Raw genomic sequence first — 10,061 nt, 5'->3', positions numbered from 1 at the left:
ATGGAATACATTACATTACATGATGACCAAACGGGATCCTTGTGTGCGCCCTCATGCACATGTTGATTTTGTCAATCACCACCAGATGCGTTCATGACACATAGGTTAAAATACCAAAACCAACTGTGGACCAACTATATTTATTTGGGGGAGAGGTCGAAACACGTTAAACATATATGGACATTTAGCTATGCTAGGTAATTTGTCCTGGGAGAGAAACATTGGGTTATCTTCCCTGAAACGCATATGGTCCTTTTTTTTGCTGGATCTTTGTAGAATTTACATTGATTTTGAGTCACACAAAATCGTGTGTTCTCTACTATGACAATTAATCCACAGATAAAAAGGGAAAACAAGTTTGTTTTTTTGTTAATTTTCTTTGATTAATCCCTCCTCATTCATTCTTCTTCTGTGGAATTTTTATGGCGTTTGGCAACCAACTTTAATGTGCATTAGTGTAGCCAACTGGACTGGAGTGTAGACCTCATTCGTCTTTCAATCACCCACGTGGGTATATACTCCTAAAAACCAATGATTAAATGGGAGAGGCGGGACTTGCAGCGCATCACGTATCTAAAATAGAACCAAGTTCTATTTTAGCGCCTGGCTACACAGAAGCCTGTTGACGGGTGCAAGCAGTTTGGATGAAATGATTGAATAACATGTAGGGTATCTAGATACGTTTTTAAGAGAGCGCTTTTAAATTGGCACCTCTCCCCCCTGCAGGTTAATAATAATACTTTGAGTCCGGCGGTTTGAAAGAAACTGGCTTGTCTTAACACAGTCCTGTGTTGGGTAGTTAGGGTAAGGGGTCATCTGTTAGATTAGGGGTTAGGGTTAGGGAGGGTTTTGGGTAAGGGTTAGGGGGCCATCTGTTCCTAATATAATTTCATGTTTTTATTTTCAGATGAGAGCATACGAAGAAAACAGACCGTGGAAGCTATGGCTCTGAGGTGATACAGCATGCCCTGAAGCCAATAGAAAATTGGCAGACATTAAATGGGGCTGCCAGGGTGTTCAACATTCCACCAAGAACCCTACGGCACCACAGAGGAAAGGAGGTGAAAAACCCAGGCTTCAGCCAAATGGGTGGGGTGCCAGCCTTCTCTTCCACATCTGAAAGTGACCTTGTCAATCACATTCAACAAATGGAAAGAGACCTATTTGGCCTAACATCATGGGACGTGAGAAGACTTGCCTTTGATCTGGCAGAGAGAATGGGAATTAAGCACAGGCTTAACAAAGGAAAGGGTTATGCAGGGGTGGATTGGTTCGGTGGCTTCATGAAGCACAACCCTCAACTGTCAGTAAGAGTATCGCAAGCAACCAGTCTTGTGAGGGCCGTGGGCTTTAATAAGCTTAAGGTTGACCAGTTTTTTTAAGGCCTGCAAGGATGTTTTAAAGAGCGTCAGGAACGTCAGGCCAACGAAGGTTTGGTACAAGGATGAGATGGGAATACAAAACGTCCAGAAACCGTTGCCTGTGGTGGCCACCAAGGGAGCAAAACAGGTTGCATGGATGAACAGTGCAGAGGGGCTTCATAGTCACAGTAATTTGTGCTATCAGTGCAGAGAGGCAATATGTACCGCCCATCTTCATCTTCCTCCCGGAAGAGGGTGAACGAACAGCTGCTGGTTGGAGCACCTCCAGGGTCCTTTGGAAGGAGTGACTCAGGCTGGGTCGACAGTACCATCTTTGTCGACTGGCTCCACCACTTCGCCCACAGTGTTGGTTGCACCCCTGAGGAACCCCATATCCTCATCATTGATGGGCACCACTCCCATAAGACCCTGGAGGCTGTTCTGACAGCAAGAGGCCAAGGAGTGATTCTCATCACTCTGCCACCCCACTGCAGCCACAAGATGCAGCTGTTAGACCGTACTGTCTTCAACGGTCTGAAGGCCTTTTACAACAGGGCAGCAGATCAATGGATGATGACGCTTCCTGGGAAAAGGATAGGTATATACCAAATGGCTGGCCTCATCACAAAGGCCTATAACAAGGTGGCCAGTGTGGAGAGAGGAGTGGAGGGCTTCCGGGCAAGTGGGCTGTGGCCTTTGGAGAAGTACATCTTCACAGAGGCGGACTTTGTGGCCGCTGAGGTTATATAGGAGCCTGAACCCAATGCTGGGAAGAAAAAGTAATCTAATTGTACTAACACCGATGCATTGTTTTTGTCGTTTTATTTTCAATGCAAAGAATCCATTCAACCACAGTGCTCTACTGCCACCTCTACCGATGCGGCTACCAGCTCTACCGCCGCCATCTCTAGCTCTACCTCCACCGCCACCAGCTCTAACGCCAAAACCTCTACCTCCACCACATCTACCGCCGCCACAACCTCCACCCTGCAGCCTACCCTTGCTCCAAATGTTGGTAATAAAATAATCAGCACTCATTTTAGGGAACATATATTTGCATATAGTGATTAGAAGTGTTTATTGTACCAATACTCATGTGTTTTTGTTTGTTTGTTTGTTTGTTTGTTTTTGCTTAAACCAACAACCAACAGCTGCAGCAGTTCTATTGGAGTTGTGCCAAGGCTCCAGGAGGCGAGGCCGAGGAAGAGGAAGGCAGAGTCTGGGGCTGTGCTGATAGCCTCACCTTACAAAAGGTTGCTGGAGGAAAAGGCTCGACAGAAACATCAAAAAGAAGAAAGAAAGAGAGAGAGAGTAAGAAAACGAATCAAGTTCTTCAAAGAAAGGTTGCCTCAAAGAAGCTTGTTGCAACACAACAAGCCACATCAGTCACCAAAGGGGATGCAGAGTGTATGTTCTGTGAGGAGCTGTCTTCAGCCACAGGTGGGACTGGATTAGGTGTGAGCAGTGCAGGAGGTGGGCTCATGAGTTGTGCTCCAATTGAATGTTATATTCCAGTGTTATTTAATGTTATTAGTGATATTCCATTCCAATATTATATTCCAATGAATATATATTTTTTGAATGAATTAAAAACAACTATTGAAAACCTTTTGCCCCAGAATGTCATTTTAAAGACTGCAGAGATTTAAATTCTTGCATTATTCCAATAATATTTTGTGCAATTGTACATAATGGATTGTAAAGAAAAGGAACAACATAGAAAGATGACAGAAAATGTATGTGCAGGTGAGTTTAAAAGAGGGACATCAAATCTCCACATAGTGCAGATATTAATAGTGACATATGTAACACCATTTTCCCCCCATGTTTTATTTAAATAATTAAAATAAGACAACTAGACTTAAAAGCTAAGTATGATTTACTAAAGACTTTCTAAATAAAACGGATTAAATGATTTTAACACACCTATGCCATAATCTTCTACCCCCGGGGACCAGTTACCCCAAGGGCCAGTTACCCCGGTACTTTAGAAAAACGCCCCTTTTCTAAAAACAACGTTTCATAAAATAACTAAAAAAGTGTCAACTGTAGCCATTTATTTCCATTCATAGTTTATTAGCCTAAGCATGTCCTTCATCCACACACCAATTATTTTCCAAACATTGATTTTTTTTTGTGCCAGCAATTAGACATTGTTCTTAGGGGGCTAGTTACTCCCTAGTACACTGTGTAGATTTATTTTTGCAACGCTTGAGCGCGCAACGCCGGCGGTGGCCAGCATGTTATGAAGGTGTCTCATACCGAACTAGTCTACATGAGTTAGAATTTGCTGTCATCTAGTGGCAATCTCAGAGAGGTTTCTTTGCCCCCTGGCGCTGGATGAATTCTAGCCAATCACAAAGAACCCTAATCAAATTTCTATGGTCCAATCTGTAAAAATCTATAACATACACACACGATACAAACATAGACGGTTAACCGTTAGTGTTAATATAATCCATCTTCGTATAGACAGAGAGAGAGACACTGTTTGTCCCCTTCTCGGAGTAAGATATTAAAATGTTCAGATAGACACAGAATTGCAGACAATTAGCTATCTAAAGGCCTATTCTTCATCTTGATGCTTCATGTAGTCTGCCACTGAAAAGATAAAAGACAACTCGGCTAATATCTATCTTGTGAGAGCGGTTGATTTGAGAATGAAACAGGTGTGCTGAGGTGGGCTATGAATGACGCAGATCACATGACTCAGACGCGTGGCTTTTCTTCTGCCCCCCCCTGTTGCTCCTACAAATTGTAACAGGAAAGAGGAAGGATGAGGAAGGACTTCGAGAGGAAAATAGGGCAAACCAACAAGCCGTCTATAAGCTGTACATCACAATAAGAGCACCGGAACTTTGTGCCGGTCCGATTCATATTCGTCAGCTAGGCCTACTGTGAGTGGCTTTTACGTTTTCAGGAGAAAAAAAACATTGAAGTGCGAGAAGTGGACACCTTGGTCATTGCATGGACCCCATGTCCGCTAACGGGATGTGACAATAAACAGCGAGGCTGTCATCATAATTATGGGGTTTCCACGCACGATCAATGTTAGCTAATTGAATTATAAACGTGGCAGCTCGTTATGGGGATGTGTCATAGTTTTAGATCTAGGATTATAGGACCCCACTCATCGATAACCTACAGCGGGCGAACGGGTGCTAATGCTGGGCTAGATGGCGAGCCTGGGCAGCAGGACAATTGTTCCGACCTGGAGCTTCGGGATCAACGCAGAGTGGAGGATAAAGCACGGATCAAAGCAGAGATAAAGAGAAGTCGGAACATAGATAAGAGCCTGAAAGCAGAGAAGAGAGAATACAAGCAGACCCATAGGCTTCTGCTATTGGGTAAGTTAACCTAATTTACAGCGTTGTCCTCTGCACTGTAGGCTATATTTGGCCATATATCCATAAGGGTCTCAGCTTGGTGATCATTTGCCAACAGGACAAGTAACCTATCAACTATGACTGCATAAGCTAGTTCTGTTTCAGTGGGGAGGGAGGGGGGGGTCCTAAGTAATGTAATATCAAGGTAGGCCTAGCCTATATGTTATTTTACCTATTTATCAAGACAAATACTTTTTAATACCCTTAGATATCAAACTGACTGTCTACATTGATATATTTTATTGAACCTTTATTTAACTAGTTGCCTATTCTACACACCACTGTGGGTGACGTTATTGATGTCCAAACAACACATTATTTTGAGGGACAGTGTATTAGAAAGTGACATCTACAGCCCTTCTCATCACTTGTTATTACAAAGACATTACATATTGTAGCCTATAGTTTATTTGGTGGGTGAATTAAAAAAAAAAGACATGCTGCCTTGAGGGTAAATGAGAACAGGCTGATTCTCAAATGCTTGCTATTTCAGCAACGAGAACAAAACCACATCAATTTTGACCCACACACACACACACAAACACAAACACACGCACAAACTAACAAAACATTTTCCATGACATGGAGGCAAGGGTTCTGCTATTGGGTAAGTTAACCTAATTCACTGTGCAGTCCTCCACACTGTATTTGGCTATATCCATAAGAATCCATAAGAACAAGTAATCACTGCTTATGGCTTCTTATAACTGCTTATGTAAGTATTGTGTTTTTCCCCTCCAGGAGAAGCCCGTTTTTTCATCTCCACCTCAGTTTTTTCCTGTGGAAGGGGTTATTTTGCTTTGATCAAGTGAAGGAGAACAGGTTTAATTTATTTTAAACCCTTAAATTGAAAGAGTGTTTGCAAAGTAAGCCCTTGATATAGCCTAGTTATAAACTGTATCACAAGGAGGTCCTTAGCTCTGTTGCCTTTATAGAAGCTGCCCCTTTTTTCTAAGTTACACAAGGAAAGGAGGGCAGTTTGCAGAAACAAATGGAAGAACTGTGTGGGCTCTGTGACCAAAATACACTAGTCATGCGGGCTGTAGGTTTAAAAACAGACTGGACACGAGCAGAACGAGATGATAAGTATGCTTGTGAACGATGCTCTAGTAATCCAGCCAGGTGTGAGTTAGTTATAGGTTATTCATTGCATTCTCTTCATTGTACTCCTGATATTCTCCATCCTGTTAGCTAAGCCTCTTTTATGTGTCCTTAGGGGACCTCTTTTTGGAGTTTGAAATGTGTTTTTAAAAAAACAAACATTTACAGGTATGATTGTGTGGGAAAATGCTCATTTGTAGAAAACAAAATAGGAGTATGATGATTATTAGGACTGTTCTGGAGCCTTCACTTTGTATAAGAATTGTTAGAGCTAAATTACAATTCTGTGTTACATTTAAATCAGTCCTCATGTAACACATCATAATTACAGTGCCTTCAGAAAGTATTCATACCCCTTGACTTCTTCCACATTTTGTTGCGTTACAGCCTGATTTCAAAATTGATTAATAGATTTTTACATTAATAGATCTACACACAATAATACCCCATAATGACAGTGAAAACATGTAAAAATATAATACAGAAATAACTAATTTACATAACTATTCACACCCCTGAGTCAATACTTTGTAGAAGCACCTTTGGCGAGTATTACAGCCGTGAGTCTTTCTTGGTAACTTTCTAAAAGCTTTGTACACCTGGATAGTACAATATTTGCCCATTTTAGACATTTTTTAATTCTTAAAGCTCTGTCAAGTTGATTGTTGCTCATTGCTTGACAGCCAAGTCTTGCCATAGATTTCAAGCCGTTTTCAGTCAAAACTGTAACTAGGCCACTCAGGAACATTCAATGTCGTCTTGGTAAGCAACTTCAGTGTAGATTTGGCCTTGTGTTTTAGGTTATTGTTCTGCTGAAAGGTGAATTTGTCTCCCAGTGTCTGTTGGAAAGCAGACTGAACCAGGTTTTCCTCTAGGATTAAGGCCTGTGCTTATAGCTGTATTCTGTTTATTTTTATCCTAAGGAGCTCTCTAGTCCTTGCTGATGACAAGCATACCCATAACATGATGCAGCCACCACCATGCTTGAAAATATGAAGAATGGTCCTCAGTGATGTGTTGTGTTGGATTTGCCCCAAACATAACGCTTTGTATTCAGGACAAAAAGTTCATTTCTTTGCCTTTTTTTGTTGCAGTATAACTTAAGTGCCTTGTTGCAAACAGGATGCATGTTTTGGAATATTTTGATTCTGTACAGGCTTCATTCTTTTCAGTCTGTAATTTAGGTTATTATTGTGAAGTAACAGCAATGTTGTTGATCCATCCTCAGTTTTCTCATATTACAACCATTAAACTCTGTAACTGTTTTAAAATCACTATTGGCCTCATGGTCAAATTTCTGAACACTTTCCTTCCTCTCCAGCAACTGAGTTAGGAAGGATGCCTGTATCTTTGTAGTGACTTGGTGCAATGATACACCATCCAATGTGTAATTAATAACTTCACCATGCTGAAAGGGTTATCCAGTGTCTGCTTGTTTTGTTTTTACACAACTACCAATCGGTGCCCTTCTTTGCGAGGCATTTGAAAACCTCCCCGGTCTTTGTGGTTGAATCTGTGTTTGAAATTCACTACTCGATTGAGGGGACCTTACAGGTAATTGTATGTGTGGGGTACAGAAATGAGGTAGTCATTGAAAAATCATGTTAACCACGAATATTATACACATGAGTCCATGCAACTGATTATGCGATTTGTTAAGCACATTTTTACTCATGTTATATTACAAACAAAATTCCACTTTGACATTATGGGGTATTGTGTTTAGATAAGTGACAAAAAAATCGAAATTGTGTCAATTTTAAATTCAGGCTGTAACACAACAAAATGTGTGAAAAGTAAAGGGGTGTGAATACTTTCTGAAGGCACTGTACTATAATAAGTATCGTCTATTTTATAGGTCCAGTGACCTATTTAGTAACAGAACACTTTTCATGTTATCAGTTCCACATTTTCATCTTTATTTTTAGATGTTTTTTTTGGGGGGGGGGGGGACTAAAATCCAGTGTGATTGTAGCTATATTCTGCCCTGTACTGGCAGGAGTTGGGCATTGCATTTGAATCTAGGCTACTGAAAAAAAATGTCATCCATTTAAAAAATATTATTGTATCACTTTCACACTCAGTTCATCCTATTTGACTATTCTATAAGTTCTGCCGCAAAATAATTGTGTACATGTTCAAGGGCTTAGTAATTTTCTTACTGTTGTGACTATCATATGGAGCCAGATACCTGCCAAAAGATTGAACGTACGTAATTGTTAGGATCGTAAGAAAAGCCATGTGTGAAACATGAACGTAAACGTGAAATGCCGTCTGTGAATATACAAACACCATGTTACGATTACAGACTAACATTTAAGGCTCGAACAAATCTTGGGTTGCAATTCTGACGTACAATAATTCCTTTCAGAGTTTTGGCAGTTTCATCTCACCAACAAACAAAAAAGTACACCAAACGGCCTGTGAGGAGTGCTACCCGAACATGCATAACACAGTATAAAATAAAAACGCAAGTCGGGGAAACTGGAAAGAGGTATCCTGCATGTTTTCAAGTTAAAAGTCTCCATTCTCTATTACTCCTCAGTTGCGTTTACTTCACATTTAGGTAGCTGATGTAATGGATCTGTTTGCCAGAGCAAGTCTACATAGCACTAGCTGTATTATGCCTACAACAGTGACGTTTCAGTCCACTAGGTGTATCTCTACAGCATGGACATTTCTCTGGGTGACGTGGACGTCGCCATGCATGCACCTTATCAAAATATGACTAATTCAATATTGAACCATCCCATTCTCTGAGCTCTGTCTGCAATCATAACCAGTAGTATCTACCAGGAATAATGAATCATAACCAGTAGTATCTACCAGGAATAATGAATCATGTTTGGTGAATCTATGAATTATGTATAACCACTGAGAATATTTTTTTTATAGAATATTTTGATATTTATTTCATCATTCAATCTGAAATCAACTAGGGAGAGGTTAAACGTAGGCTATGTCTGGCATAAGATTATGCCTACTCTTCACAATACCTCTGTGTCAGTGGTTTTTAGGTATTCACCGTATAGGCTACTCCCAACTGCTGCCCAGTTGGAGAGCTTGTGATCTCCATGCAGCACAACAGCACCATGCGCCTTCAGAAAAGCAACCCTCAACCTCAGAAGATGTCCTTCTGGAGGCATGTAGTCATAAAGTCATTATACCCTAATGTAGGACTATTTGCCTACCAGCCAAATAAAGTGCAGAGCATGCATGATGCATGCGACTCGTCATTCCAACATATTTGGAACCACTGACATCATTACTAGCCATCCATGACATCTCTGTACTTTTTAGGACGCATCCCAAGTGGTCCCGTGTGGCTCAGTTGGTAGAGCATGGTGTTTGCAATGCCAGGGTTATAGGTTCGATTCCCACGGGGGACCAGTACGGGGGGGAAAACATTTATGAAATGTATGCATTCACTACTGTAAGTCGCTCTGGATAAGAGCGTCTGCTAAATGACTAAAATGTAAATGTAAATATTTGAACATTTAATTCATCCTTCATTCAGTTCGGTCAGTTAGTATGTCATCCATTCAGTCATTGTCTGAGTTGCAATAGGAACTAAATCAAAGAGAATAGAACAGTCGTATCCATTTGTTCATTGAAATCCATGTGTGTATTCAAAATTATGTAAATTCTTCAAAGTTCTTTGGACTATCACTTTTAATAATTCTATGTTTTAATTTTGGCCTATCCAAATATAAAATAGGCCTTCAACTTGTAGGCTATCATTTTGGGTACTGGTGTCTTGTGGAATAATTTTAGAACTCTATTTGTGTTTTATAATTGTTTTTATTATAGGGCTCCCCATAAAAGAAATCCCTAGCTCACAGGCCTCTAAATACATTTTAAACAAAATAGTTGAAGCATGTGCAGTGGCTGATAGGGAAAACAGATCTGGCAATAAGAATAGACTATAGATAGTCTTGAGTATTTGGGACCCCTTGTCTATTTCCCTCAGGACAGGTTATAGCCAAGATTTAATCAATATTTTGTTTTGTCTCATTTATTGATATGGCTGTAGCTTCTGCGTGATGGGGTTATGCAATGCAAATGGAAAGACAAGCCCACGTACAGAGTGGAATTCACTAATACAACAGTCAAAATGCCTAATATAAGTCCTACAGTCTGTGCTCCCAAATACCGGAAAAGGTGTGATTCATTAGGTTACATGATCACCACAATAGCCCCACGCAGCTATAAA

At 40.6% G+C, this 10,061-nt stretch overlaps 1 pseudogene; it reads left to right on the top strand.

Annotated features, from left to right (window-relative positions):
* Positions 1 to 4,105: 4,105 nt before the first annotated feature.
* LOC106582749 (guanine nucleotide-binding protein G(s) subunit alpha-like) overlaps positions 4,106 to 10,061 on the top strand; it is a 45,485-nt pseudogene continuing 39,529 nt past the window's right edge.

The sequence above is a fragment of the Salmo salar genome, chromosome ssa22 (assembly GCF_905237065.1).
Source record: "Salmo salar chromosome ssa22, Ssal_v3.1, whole genome shotgun sequence".
In the NCBI taxonomy this organism is placed as follows: Eukaryota; Metazoa; Chordata; class Actinopteri; order Salmoniformes; family Salmonidae; genus Salmo; species Salmo salar.
Note: the sequence above shows the minus strand (reverse complement) of the source record. Positions and strands in the feature narration are given on the sequence as shown.